Raw genomic sequence first — 14,467 nt, 5'->3', positions numbered from 1 at the left:
CAGACCTGTGGAAGACCACGGAGTGATCCAAATCCAACGCCACGGACATACAAGAGCTGAAGACCTCGGAGAAAAAGCTCGAAAGTCGGATCAACGATCTAGTCCACCAGCACCGGCAAATGGCCCTACGGCTCGAGGACCAGGAAGGGAGGGCCCGAAGGAGTAATATCCGCGTGGTAGCTGTGCCGGAAGAAACAGAGGGGCACAGTGTGGAACTGTTTCTAGAGGACCTCATCCTCAACCACTTGAAGCCTAGGAGACTATCCAAGCTCTTTACCATTGAACGGGCCCACCGGGTGCCAGTCCCTAAGCCTAAACCGGGGGCCCCGCCCAGGACAATAATCGCTAAAATATTAAACCATCCTACAAGTGGCCAGGCAACAGGTAGACCTGCAATTTGAGGGGGCCACTATCCGATTCTTTCCTGACTTCACGCTGCAGGTCCAGCAGGAACGGCGTTCATTTCTAGGAGTGAAAGTGGCGCTCCGGGATCGGGGCATCAAATACATGATGTTCTTCCCTACTAATCTAAAGATAATTGTAGGAGGAAAATCCCATCTTTTCACATCACCATCGGGGGTCCAGGAGTGGCTTGATACGGCGGCGCCGAAGACTCAAGAGCGACAGGACCACAGCAACTGGAGAGAAAATCGGGCCCGTCTCCCGGGTCGGCTGCGGAACAATCAGAGGGGGAGGTGTGGAGTCAGAGGTCTTGGCGCTTCAGATCAGCAAGCCCTCGCGGGGACCCGGTCCGGGACACAGCAGCTCGTTGAAGACTTTGCTTGTGATGCCAGGCCCTGCTGAACTGTAACGTATTGTGTGTTTGAGATGTTTACACCTTTTCTAAATGCGGGGGGGAAGGCACTATATCCGACCTAGTGACACTATTGCTGGTAGTTTGATGCTCCAAGGCTGCAGGGCCGCCAGTTTGGGGGCAGCTCCAGGAAGGTGGTCGGAGTTGGGGCCGGCTCACGTTCTCCCACACAGATTACCTCGGGGGGGGGCAGTTCCCTCACTCCGGTGTTTAAGGGTTGGGCGATAGGCGCTCTGCTAATTGGGGCCGTGGGTAGTTTGAAACCTACAGAGCAGGGAGCAGGGTGGGGGGTTCAGTGTTTAACTGAAGGTGGTGATGGGAAAGGGGGGCGGGAAGGGTTTATTGTGGGGAGTGGGGGAGATGTTGTGAGATGTTTTGGGGAGGGGGGGCAGGTTGATTGGTCACGCTTGAAGAGCCCCGGGGTGACTCGGGGGCGCGCAGAGGCACGGAGGGCGAAACGGAAAGTGAAACGTGGATATGACTGAGCGATGGGATAGGAGCCTCAAGTTATTGAGCTGGAACGTTAATGGGCTGGGGGATAAGCTCAAACCCACGACTGTGTAGCAATTCGTGAAGCGCCATCAGCCTGATGTGGTTATGTTACAAGAGACTCATTTGCTAGGTAACAATTGCCACGCCCTAAACAGATATGGTTACACCCTGGCTGTACACTCCGGCTTTACCACGGGGTACCGGGGGTGGGGATCCTTCTCCGACGTTCTTTGTCATTCCTACCGGAACACACTGCAACTGATCCACAGGGCCACTTCGCCACACTCTCGGGGAAATGGGAGGGATGCAGGCTAACACTGGTGTCGTATATATTCCGCCTGGCCTCCAATCACAGGCGTTTACTGATCTTGGGGCTCTCCTCCTGTCCCTCCCTGATGGGCAGCTGTTTCTGGGAGGCGACTTTAATGCAGTAGTTTCTGGGGCAGTGGACAGACACCCTTCTAGGGACACCCCTAGGGGCCAGAGATGGCTGGGAGACTTCCTGGAAACGTTTGGCCTCACAGATCTGTGTTGTCTTGCACATCCCGCGGACACACAGTACACTTTCTTTTCGGGACCGCATCATTCTTTCTCCCGTCTGGACCATATCCTCACCCCCTTGCATCGAGACACAGAGGTACCCACCGCAACTCATCTGGCGCGAGGTATCTCTGACCACTCTCCAGTCCTGGTACACATTACAGTAGGGACCAGGCGGGAGGGGTGCGTTGCACCCATAAATGCATGGCACCTGCGCAATGAGGACCTCCGAAAGACACTGACTCTCTCAATTGCCAACTACTTCGAGACCAACAATGGCTCAGTGTCCTCGGCGGTCACTTTATGGGAGGCCTTCAAAACAGCCCTCAGAGGAGAGGCACTATTGGCAGTTGCTGGTAGACGTAACGAAAGGGAGGCACAGCTGATCAAAATGGAGGCTGACCTCCGGGGGTTGGAGGAGGTGGTACGCTCGGATGGTACTCCCGAGTCGCGCCACAGACTGGCTTTAAAAACCACGGAATATCAGGCGATGGTAACGGAGGCGGCCAAAAAGATGGCGGCCACTAGAGAGGGTAAAATTTATGACCAAGGCGACAAAGCGGGTAAGCTCCTTGCATGGCTCGATAAAAAGCAAAATGCAAGAAGAGTAGTGGCGGAGATTTGTATAACCGGTGGCACAGTACTCACTGAGCCACGAGATATAGTCACGGAATTTGTCCGTCACTTCTGAGCAGTTTACAGCAAGGGGTCTGACCGCCCAGAGGAAGATTCAGTTGCCCTCTTGACGGATCTGCGGATGCTGACCCTCTCTGACACAGAGCGCGACCTCTTGGACGCGCCGCTCACAACGGCGGAGGTGGAATGTGCAATCGGGGACCTTCGTCCTGGTAAAGCGCTGGGGCCCAATGGCCTACCGATCGAGCTCTACAAGCTCAAGCCGGATGACATCAGCCCCTACCTCAAGAGAATGTTCAATACGAGTAGGTCCAAAGGAGTGCTACCCCGAGACCAAAGACTAGGAACAATTGTCGTCATTCCGAAGGAAGATAAGCCCAGGGAGCTGTGTGCCTCCTATAGGCCCATCTCCCTGTTAAATGCGGAGCCCAAGATCCAAGCCAAAATCTTGTCCAATAGACTCCAACCTGTCCTTGCCACTCTGGTCCACCCGGACCACTCCGGGTTTATGCCCCACCAGAACACTGCACTCAACCTCCGCTGTCTGAACGGGGTGCTGGGTAGATGCCACACACTGAGCGAGGACGCAGTGGTGGTGTCGTTGGACGCTGCAATGGCCTTCGACACCCTTGAATGGCCGTACATGATGGCTGTACTCCGTAAAATGAGCTTCGGCCCCGGTTTCATTTTGTGGGTGCGACTCCTTTACTCGGAACCTCTGGCACAGGTAGTTGTCAACAATAAGGTCTCGGAAGCATTTCCCCTGGAGAGGGGGACGCGCCAGGGGTGTCCGCTCTTTCCCCTTCTATTTGCCCTTTTGCTGGATCCTTTGGCCACCTGGATCAGACAGGATGTTGCGTTGAGGGGGATCCGATGGGCAGATGGCTGGGAAGACAGGCTCTCCCTTTACGCCAATGATATCCTGCTCTATCTCTCGCGACCCCGTAGATCGCTGATTGTGGCTCTGGGTATTTTCACGAATTTCGGGAAGAACTCCGGATATACTATCAACTGGAGTAAGTCATTCCAAATGTGCTTTGGCCTCCCCTAGGGAGTTTGCTATCTCATCCACGGGACTGTCCCATTAGGGTGGTCACCAAGGGTTTTACGTACCTGGGCATCTTTGTATCCAAAGACAAGGCTGCAATGTATGATAGGAATTTGCTCCCGCCCCTTCGAAGGCTTGGGCGCGACTCTGCCGCCTGGCAGAAGCTTCCGGTCTCCTTGTTGGGCAGGGCGGCGCTATTTAAAATGATGGCTCTGCCCCGGTTCTTGTATGCCCTACAGAACTACCCTGATCTTGTCCCATCTTCCTACTTTACGGCCATAGAGGCGGCGTAGAGGAATCTATTGTGGGACGGTGCACCACGAATTGCCTTACAAAAATTAACTCTAGGCTGATACGATGGTGGTATAGCCCTACCCGACATCCGCAGGTACTACTGGGCGGCACATCTCTCAGCGATTAACCAGGGTACCTATTGTGACGGCAATGACCCGGGGTACGGCATGGACAGGTGGCTCCTGCCGGGTGGGAACTACGAAGCCGCGCTTTACGCACGGCCGCTCAAACATGCCCTCATGGGCCAGACGCTTCACTCTGTCCAAATTTGGCACATTGTTCAGCGGAAGATGGGATGGCACGATGTGCTCACATTGGCTACCCCACTATGGGTGTCTAAACGACTGGGCCTCCTGTGTCGCACTCGGGGATTCCGAAACTGGGACCTCATAGGTATCTCTCGGATTGGGGAGCTGTGGGACAAGAATGAGGTTAAATCCTTTTCATCCCTCCAAACTACATATAAGCTTTCGAACACTGAGTACTTTCGCTATCTTCAAGTCTGTCACTCCTTGCAAAAGAACATCCCACGAGGTACGTTGCCCCCACCGGCCTCGCCCCTGGAGGGCAGACTGTTGGACGGACATCTGCCTGAGAATGCAATCTCGCTCACCTACAAGAAACTGATAAATAACCTCCCCGACTGGCTCCATGGCCTCAAGGGGTGTTGGGAGGCTGATGGTTTGGAAATTGATGAAGAGGAGTGGAAATGTGCTTTGGCCTCCCTGTTATGGCTGTCTTTTTGCCAGCTCTTTGGAGAAGGAGAATGATGGAGAGTGACTCCAGCCTATCACCCCCATAGCATAGGGATTAGGCTGATAGACAGGGACCCTGTCTTACATATATAAGGGCATTTTCGTATTATTTTCCTTAGAGTAAGGCTTATGAATTTAAGTTAGGGGATAGATATATAAATATTAGTCATGATTCGCTCATTTGCTAACATGCTGAGCTGTTTTTCATGGAGCTATGCATATTATGGGCTCCGTAGGCCTTAAACGAGACAGACTCCATTTTGCTTTCTGCCCGGCAGCTTGAGAAGGCCTTCTAGGTCAAGTGTAATGTTTTAGTTTCAAGCTGTTGTTCGCTTGGAGAGAACCGGTTCAGGCTGACCCTTATCGAAGGAATGTATTTTTCTCCACTCCGAAGACACAACTTCAGGCCGGCCGGCTGGGAAAGTGTCCTTGGTACGGGGAGGTACAAGAATTTGGTGGGCGGCAGGTTACTGGCCGTGAATTTCCATGAAGGAACGGGCTTTGATATTAGCGAAGGTGTTAGTCAGTTTGTCAGTTAGTCCGTAGGCGGCATCTAGCCGTTAGCATCTCTGCCATTATTCATTTTCATGGTGGACGAATCGCCATCTTTGAAGTCGGAGAAAGATTTAAGACCGAAACTCTCTGAGAAAGACTGAACGAGAAGTAGCGCGGAGCGCACTGATACAGAGAGAGAGAGAGACGGTAGCTAATAATCAGCAAGGTTCCGGTGTCCTGAGGGGAAGCAGACGAGGTTGAGCCTAGCGGTGCAGACGTGTACTTGTGACGGCTGAGGGTGACTGCAAGGCGAGCCAGGATACAGAGACGAGAAGGGAACCTAGATGACTGCCGAGTCCAGACTTCCCACTAACAAGGTGATATCTGTCCACCTCAACTAGGATGTGCACTCTAATCTTTACCTTTTTCTTGCTAAAGTTATGCGGCATAGTAATGTGATTTGTGTTTGTTGTTAATAAATACCCTAATTCATATAGAATTATCGTGTACCTGGTGCTTATGTTCAATCTTGGTAAACCGCACTTCTAGTCAGGAACTGTTTGGGTGAACGGATGAGAAATCCCGATCAGGTAAATGGTGATTGAATAAAGAGGGAGTGAGTGGACCTTTGATGCCAAGGGCAGGGAGTACACTATCTAATCTGGAACCATATTCAAAGTTATTATAGTAGTTTTATTCCGAGTAGGTAACTGAGATATTATCCTGATAACTGTTCATAGGAATGTGGTCGTCGTTGATATGCGGCGTTAGTGAGAGCACTGGGGGGGATCACCAGTGTGTATACCCACTGGATTGTGGCTTGAATAAGTGAGAACACTAGGAGGTTGAACTAGTGTGTAGTTTCGCAGGATTGCGAACAATTTGGAAAAGGGAGCATTGGGTTCTGCAGGCCCATGTGTAGACACACCGGATTGTGTGTCAGATCTGCCCTAGGGTAGAACGGTCTGGGTCGGGGTGGCCGCGAGACCAACTGATGTGAATAAGATATTGTAGAAAATCCGTACATACATATATTGTCATTCCCCATCCTTAGGTGCGACCTGTATATTTACCTGTATATCTACTCATTGTGAATACGATCTGAGGAGGGAAGGTGAGTACGTTTTGGCTGGGTCATAGGGGCCCCTGGGGGCTGATCCCATCTAAACAGAAAATCCAGCCATTACATCTGGCGTCACGAACTGTTTACGAAGCCTGTGTGCATTGTGTTGTTTTAATCTTGTTGGTTTGCGCTCGGCTTGTACGTATAAAATTTTGTTTATAATTGTGTATATAATTTTTTGCGTGTCATTATGTTTGCGAAAAAATCATCGTCGGTTTTCAAATTACCGATTCAGATTCCCGGCTGGGAGTGTACGCCTTACGAGGCTTTGGCCCGTGAGTGGGCTGATTCTACTGGTTTGAGTGAAAATTGGTCTTCATGCTTGGAGCAGGCGGAGCCTGCTGATGTGGTTTCGTGCCTACAGAAAGCGCCAGTAGTGAAGGGTGATGAGCTTCCTATTTTAGGACGCAGAGGGTGGATTGTTCTTAATGCATACAGAATATTGCATGAGAGGTTTGTTCAACTACAGAAACAGTTTAAAGATTCGGAAGGACAGTGTGTTGAGTTGCAAAATGCGCACACTTTGTTGCGTTGTCAAAATAAATTGCTTGCCGATAAACTTGAAACATATCAGACCATTGCCGAAAGAGCTGCGGTCCGTATTGCACGATACAAATATAAACATCGTCGTGGACGTGTGTCTTCCCGCAAAGTGCGTATGGTTGTAGCAAAAGCTGGAATGGATTGGAACCCCGATGAGTGGGACGGTAATATCTGGGATTCTCATACTTCTGACTCCTCGGCAGAGGAGGGTGACAAGCGCGAGTCTTCTCGCTCCGGACGTGATTGTAAATCTGCTTCATGTATTGATTCGACTCCCGATTGTGACCGTGCTCGTTCTTCCCGTGCGGATGACGTAGCTTGCCCTGATTGTGCTGTTAAATCTAAGATGCGGGCTTCCTTGGAAGCTCTTCCCGCAGTTTCCGCTCACCCAATTTTTCGACGAAAATTACAACAGGCCCCTGGTAATCCGGGTGGTATACCTCTTGATTGTATTGAAGATTTTACTCAGCAGGAGGTTAGTGACATTCTGCAACGATTTCGACAACGGCCTGGTGAAGCCTTGCTTACCTGGATGGTGCGCCTTTATGAGCTTGGCGCTGCCGGTATTATGCTCGATGCTGTTGATTGCTTACGTTTTTGTTCTTTGAGTTCTGATTCTACGATTCAGGATCATTTTCGGAATTATAATGGTGCTGGTCAAATTTCTTTGCTCCAGCTTGCGTCTGACGGCTGTAATCATAAATATCCAACTGAATCTGATTGGCCTACTGATGAAAAACCTTGGTACACTCTGCGCGATGCGTCGCAACGTTTGAAAGAGGAAGTCATGAAAACGTGTATCTTCCTTAGTACTGCTGATAAGTTATTGGATGGTCTTTTAACATCTTCTGTGCGTAATCGAATAATCCGTGCTTCTCCTGTTGCCTATAAGCAGGTCATGATGACATTATTGATTAACCAAACTGGCAACCCTTTGTCTGTTGTGCTTGAGTCTGTTCGTCAGCTTGGTGAGCTGGGTGAATGGTTTAAACCTGAAAGACAATCTCGACCTGAGGGTCGTACTGGTGGGGACTATAAGTTCTCTAGACGTGACATGTTTCTTGCTCTCATTGCTGATGGTGTCAAAAGAGAAGACATTGATGGCGAGCCTAATAATCGCTTATGGGACATGTTTCGTAAGCGTGGTTTGGATCGAAAGGAGGGTGCCCGTCGTGTGCGAAAGAATGAGTATGATCGTGGTTCGGATGACAGTGGTGATGAGAGACGACGTGTGAATTCTGATCGCCGTGATGATCGGCGCCATGAACGTGATGGATCCCCTCGTCGTCATGATGGGAGGGGGAGAGAGGATGATCGTGAGAGGGGAAGAGATGATCGTGGTTCTAGCAGACGACGAGATGCAAGGAGTTATTCCCCTGACGTAAGAAATAGGGAGGATCGTAACAGACTCCCTGACCGCAACTCACAACTTTTTGAACCTGACACTAATCCGTTTCGTACTGGAGACGGATATGAACAAGACATTCTACTACCAAAGAAAACTGAGAACATTTACCCTGATTTGTCTTGGTTGACAGAACGCAGGAAAAATGACTAGGAAATAGGTCAAGCTCCGGTACGCAAGTGGGCCCACAGAGATTACAGACCCTATGTAGATATTGAGATTTTTTGGAAACATCGTAATATCCAAAGGGCCCGAGCGTTGGTTGATACTGGGGCGGAGGCCACTTTAATTCATGGTAAGTCGAGAAAATTTAATGGACAGTCTTTTACAATTACCGGTCTGGGTGGTAAAGAGACACCCGCAGTTCAAACTGCACTCGAAATTAAAATTGGTAGAATTCCTCGTAGAGAATACTCTGTGTTGGTTGTGCCACTTTTGGAATACATTGTTGGAATTGACATTTTGAAAGGTATGACTTTGCATCTGGATGATGGGTACTATCAATTTGGTACACGACAGTACATTTCGACCAGACCCGTACGGGTTGGCCGTTTACGCATGCCACCTATTAAAATACCTTTAGCAACGAAAGTGATTTCACAAAAGCAATATCGCATCCCAGGTGGTCATGAAGAAATTACCGCTACGATTCAGGATTTGGTTGACGCAGGAGTCATTACTCCGGTCACATCTGCTTGGAATAATCCCGTTTGGCCCGTGCGCAAAAGTGACAATTCTTGGCGCATGACTGTTGATTATCGAGAATTGAATAAACATACACCTAAATTGACTGTTGCTGTGCCTGACATTGTTACACTGATTCAGAGAATTCAAAAGCATCCTGGTACGTGGTATGCTTCTATTGACATTGCTAATGCGTTCTTTTCAATTCCGATTGCCCCTGAATGTCAGGAACAATTCAGTTTCACATGGAATGGACGTCAAATGACGTTCCGAAGTCTTCCTCAAGGCTATGTACATAGTCCTACGATCTGTCACCGGCTGGTGGCGGAGCATTTGTCTGAAGTACCCACGAATCCACAAGTTCAGATTTGTCATTATATTGACGACATTTTGATTCAAGGTGAAACGCAAGACCAGGTACAATCCCATTTAGATCAAATCATTGACTGTTTGCGTGCGAAAGGCTGGGAAATTAATCCTGACAAATTACAAACTCCATCCCAAGCTGTAAAATTTTTAGGAATTAATTGGCATGAGGGTCACAGAGAAGTGATTCCACAGGTTAAACGAAAAATACTTGATTTTGCTGTTCCCCGAAACAGGAAAGAAGCTCAATGCTTTATTGGATTATTTGGATTTTGGCGTCAGCATATTCCCCATTTGTGTCAAATCTTGGCTCCACTGTATCGAGTCACTCGTAAAAAGAATGCGTTTGAATGGGGTGAACCTCAACAGACTGCTTTTAATTTGGCTAAAGAAGCTATTCAGTATGCTTTGGATTTGTGGCCCGTGAGTGAAGGTGATGTGGATTTGAATGTGTCCGTGGAAGGCCTGTATGCCAATTGGAGTTTATGGCAAAAGCAGGGCAGAAAAAAAGTGCCATTAGGTTTTTGGACCAAAAAGTTACCCGAGGCTGGTGAGCGTTACTCACCTTTTGAAAAACAGTTGCTTGCTTGTTATTGGGCTCTGGTGGATACCGAGCAATTGACCCTAGGCCATGCTGTGATTTTGAGGCCTGAAATTCCTATTATGCAGTGGGTTTTGAGTTCACCAAAGTCCCATCGAATTGGACATGCTCAGGAGGCTAGTGTGATTAAATGGAAATGGTACATTCAGGACAGGGCACGTGTGGGTCCGAAAGGTGTGGCGGTTTTACATGAGCGAGTGGCGCAGGCGCCCTCCAATGAGGCTGAAAGTGAGTGTTTGGTTCCCGTAGTGCAGGAGTCTCCCGTGAAGTGGGGTAAATCATTTGATGATCTGTCCGCGGAGGATAGAAAACATGTGTGGTTTACGGATGGTTCTGCGAAGTTCATTGGTGACAAAAGACATTGGAAAGCTGTCTCTTTTAATCCGATTACAAAGAAATTGTTAAGCACAACTGGAGATGGTAAGAGTAGTCAATATGCTGAACTCTATGCAGTTTACCAAGTTTTGAAACAGGAACTACCTGGTACATGTCATATTTTCACTGATTCCTGGTCCACTGCAAATGGACTAGCGGTATGGTTACCTACATGGCATTCTCATAATTGGGAATTGCATTCCAAGGAGCTGTGGGGCAAAGAGCTATGGCAAGAAATTTGGGAATTGCTCCCGCAGAGTACTGTAACAATCTTTCACGTGGATGCTCATACTCCTATTGACTCCCTTGACAAATTTTTTCATAATATTGCAGATGAACAGTCTAAAATTTCTGAGGCAGTGGTTGACATGCAAGATTCTGATTTGGCGGGATTGGCGAAGTGGGCCCATCAGAAAGCAGGACATTTTGGAGAGAAAGCCACTAGCAGGTGGGCTGCCGATAGAGGAATTCATATTCCCTTTTCTTTAATTAAAGATGTCATTCTACATTGTCCCATTTGCCAACATTCTAGGAAAAAAGAGGTGCCTCAGATTGTTCGAGGCCACTTACATCGAGGTAAATTGCCCGCCCAAATTTGGCAGATTGATTATATTGGTCCGCTCCCCATGAGCAGAAATTGTCAATACATTTGCACAGTGGTTGATACTTATAGTGGCCTTTTGGTCGCTTTCCCTTGCAAGAATGCTACCCAAGTGAATACTATTAAAACCCTGGAGCTAATCACTCTGTACTATGGTGTCCCTTTCCAGATTCAATCAGACAATGCATCCCACTTTCGTGGAAGATTGGTGCAGGAATTCTGTACGGAAAATAATATTGATTGGGTGTTTCATATTCCATATTATCCACAAGCTTCAGGATTGATTGAGAGAATGAATGGCTTGTTGAAAGAACAGTTGCGCAAGTTGACTGATGATCGTTACAGCCAGTGGAGAGATGTCCTACTTCAAGCTTTGTTAATTTTAAATAATCGTCCTTTGTTACATGCTGAATCTCCTTTAATGCGTTTGTTTCCTCCACATGTTGATGCAAAACCAAATTCTATAGCGAACACTGTCATGTATTGGGAAGTTACCCCCGGTGCTTTGGCTCCATGTAGAGCAACCCCAGGTTCTGCAGGCCTCGACCTGCATGCATTAAATGATGCACGATTTCCAGGAAAAGATCGAATCATTGTTGAAACTGGCATTGGTGTCTCAATACCTGCCGGTAGTTTTGGATTAATTGCCCCTAGATCTGGCCTGGCCCTGAAAGGTGTACAAGTACTCGGAGGAGTGATTGACAGTGATTATCAGGGAGAGATTAAGATTCTCCTGCTTAATAGCAGTGAGACGGATTTGTTCATCAAAAAGTCTGACCGTGTTGCTCAGTTACTGATTATGCCTGTCTTCAGTGGTGAGATCAAAAAAGGCTCTGCTCCAACGTTGCTAACTGTGCGAGGACAAAAAGGCTTCGGATCGTCTGATCTTCCTGGAGCTAAAATATGGGTGCAATCGCCTAAAAATCCTCCTGAACAGGCTGATATTATTGCGACCGGTCATGACAACACCGTTTTGGTGATGAAGCCAGGGAAAGATGGCTGGGAAGCTGTCCCAGCTGATAAATGTTATTTACGAGAATGATTAAGGCCTGTGTTTGTATTCTTCCAGATCATTCTTTGGATTGCTGCTGCAGGATGTGTCGGCGCTGGACTCCTTTTGGCCTGCTACGCCGGGAGAGGAGAGGATCTACCGACGCCGGTTGATGGGATAATACGAGCCCCGCGGTCTGCGTGGGCTGCTTCGTCTAACTTTTGGATCACACTCGCGAAGCGGGTGACGAACTCTCCGCATTTTTGCCTTACCCCCATGAAGAGCGTTACTGACATTTTAGCGACCTGTCTGGTAGCTGTCCCTGCATCCACTGAAACGCTTCACCATATTTTTAATTTTTCTAATGCCCGACCTAATGTTATTCTGGGTGACTTTGCAGCACACGAATTTTGTCCCTCATGTACTCTTATTCCAGACCTTGATGTCTCTATTAATTCCAGAATTACTACTTTTAATATTACCCCTGGAGATCTTTGCTTCATAATGACCTGCAACCCTAAAGCTATTACTGAGTGCCTGCGGCTGAAGCTCCAAGCCGCTACTACTTTTTCATTTCATCAACGCTTGTTATGTTCAAAGAGACTTCCGGATTCATGTCTTTCAGTTAAGAATAATATGACCTGTAAACGTTTAGTAGTAGCCACTAGCCATTATCGTCCAATGTTATTGCCAGCTGGATGGCTCTTTTCCTGTGGGAATTCATCTTGGCCCTATATTCCCGCGAATATTTCTGGTGGCCCATGTGCCATCACTAGATTAAGTTTGCTAATGTTTTCCTCACATCCTACTTCACATTCCCGTATTGTACGTGATTCGATGTCATTGCATGAAGATTGTGACTCCTCTGTTCATCTCTATTCTAGATCAGAGTACCTTGGTTTAGCTTTTTCTATTATTGGAGTGCCTGCATTGGCCGTTTATAATGCCAAAACAATCGGCAAAATGGCCTGCTGGATGGTCAAATCGATTAATCAAACGTCTACTGTTTTATCAGATTTATTATTAGACTCCCAAGGTGAACGTAGAGCTATTTTGCAGAATCGTGCGGCTATCGATTACTTATTGTTGAAACATGGACATGAATGTTCTGATTTTGAAGGTCTATGCTGTTTTAATTTGTCTGACCATTCTAAAGCTATCCAATCCCACATTAACAAACTCCACGACTTGACTGCAGAAATTAGAGAACATATAGATCAGGGTTTCTTTGACTGGCTTTTTAACTGGCTCCCTGACATGCATTTAATACGACAAATTTTAGGGGGGGTTGTTCTTACCATTTGTATCCTCATAGCTATTTGTTGCTTTATTCAGTGTATCCCTTCCCTGCTACAATTTCTTAGACTTAGTAAGGGTCGTAGATCAGTTAATTTTGTTTCATATTATTCGTCTACTGACGTTAGCTCCATTTAGTTTGTGGTTAATAGACTGGAGTCAAGGGGTGTAATGTTATGGCTGTCTTTTTGCCAGCTCTTTGGAGAAGGAGAATGATGGAGAGTGACTCCAGCCTATCACCCCCATAGCATAGGGATTAGGCTGATAGACAGGGACCCTGTCTTACATATATAAGGGCATTTTCGTATTATTTTCCTTAGAGTAAGGCTTATGAATTTAAGTTAGGGGATAGATATATAAATATTAGTCATGATTCGCTCATTTGCTAACATGCTGAGCTGTTTTTCATGGAGCTATGCATATTATGGGCTCCGTAGGCCTTAAACGAGGCAGACTCCATTTTGCTTTCTGCCCGGCAGCTTGAGAAGGCCTTCTAGGTCAAGTGTAATGTTTTAGTTTCAAGCTGTTGTTCGCTTGGAGAGAACCGGTTCAGGCTGACCCTTATCGAAGGAATGTATTTTTCTCCACTCCGAAGACACAACTTCAGGCCGGCCGGCTGGGAAAGTGTCCTTGGTACGGGGAGGTACAAGAATTTGGTGGGCGGCAGGTTACTGGCCGTGAATTTCCATGAAGGAACGGGCTTTGATATTAGCGAAGGTGTTAGTCAGTTTGTCAGTTAGTCCGTAGACGGCATCTAGCCGTTAGCATCTCTGCCATTATTCATTTTCATGGTGGACGAATCGCCATCTTTGAAGTCGGAGAAAGATTTAAGACCGAAACTCTCTGAGAAAGACTGAACGAGAAGTAGCGCGGAGCGCACTGATACAGAGAGAGAGAGAGACGGTAGCTAATAATCAGCAAGGTTCCGGTGTCCTGAGGGGAAGCAGACGAGGTTGAGCCTAGCGGTGCAGACGTGTACTTGTGACGGCTGAGGGTGACTGCAAGGCGAGCCAGGATACAGAGACGAGAAGGGAACCTAGATGACTGCCGAGTCCAGACTTCCCACTAACAAGGTGATATCTGTCCACCTCAACTAGGATGTGCACTCTAATCTTTACCTTTTTCTTGCTAAAGTTATGCGGCATAGTAATGTGATTTGTGTTTGTTGTTAATAAATACCCTAATTCATATAGAATTATCGTGTACCTGGTGCTTATGTTCAATCTTGGTAAACCGCACTTCTAGTCAGGAACTGTTTGGGTGAACGGATGAGAAATCCCGATCAGGTAAATGGTGATTGAATAAAGAGGGAGTGAGTGGACCTTTGATGCCAAGGGCAGGGAGTACACTATCTAATCTGGAACCATATTCAAAGTTATTATAGTAGTTTTATTCCGAGTAGGTAACT

This window comes from Lissotriton vulgaris, chromosome 12 (assembly GCF_964263255.1).
Source record: "Lissotriton vulgaris chromosome 12, aLisVul1.2, whole genome shotgun sequence".
NCBI classification, from domain to species: Eukaryota; Metazoa; Chordata; class Amphibia; order Caudata; family Salamandridae; genus Lissotriton; species Lissotriton vulgaris.
This window is presented reverse-complemented; position numbering follows the sequence as displayed.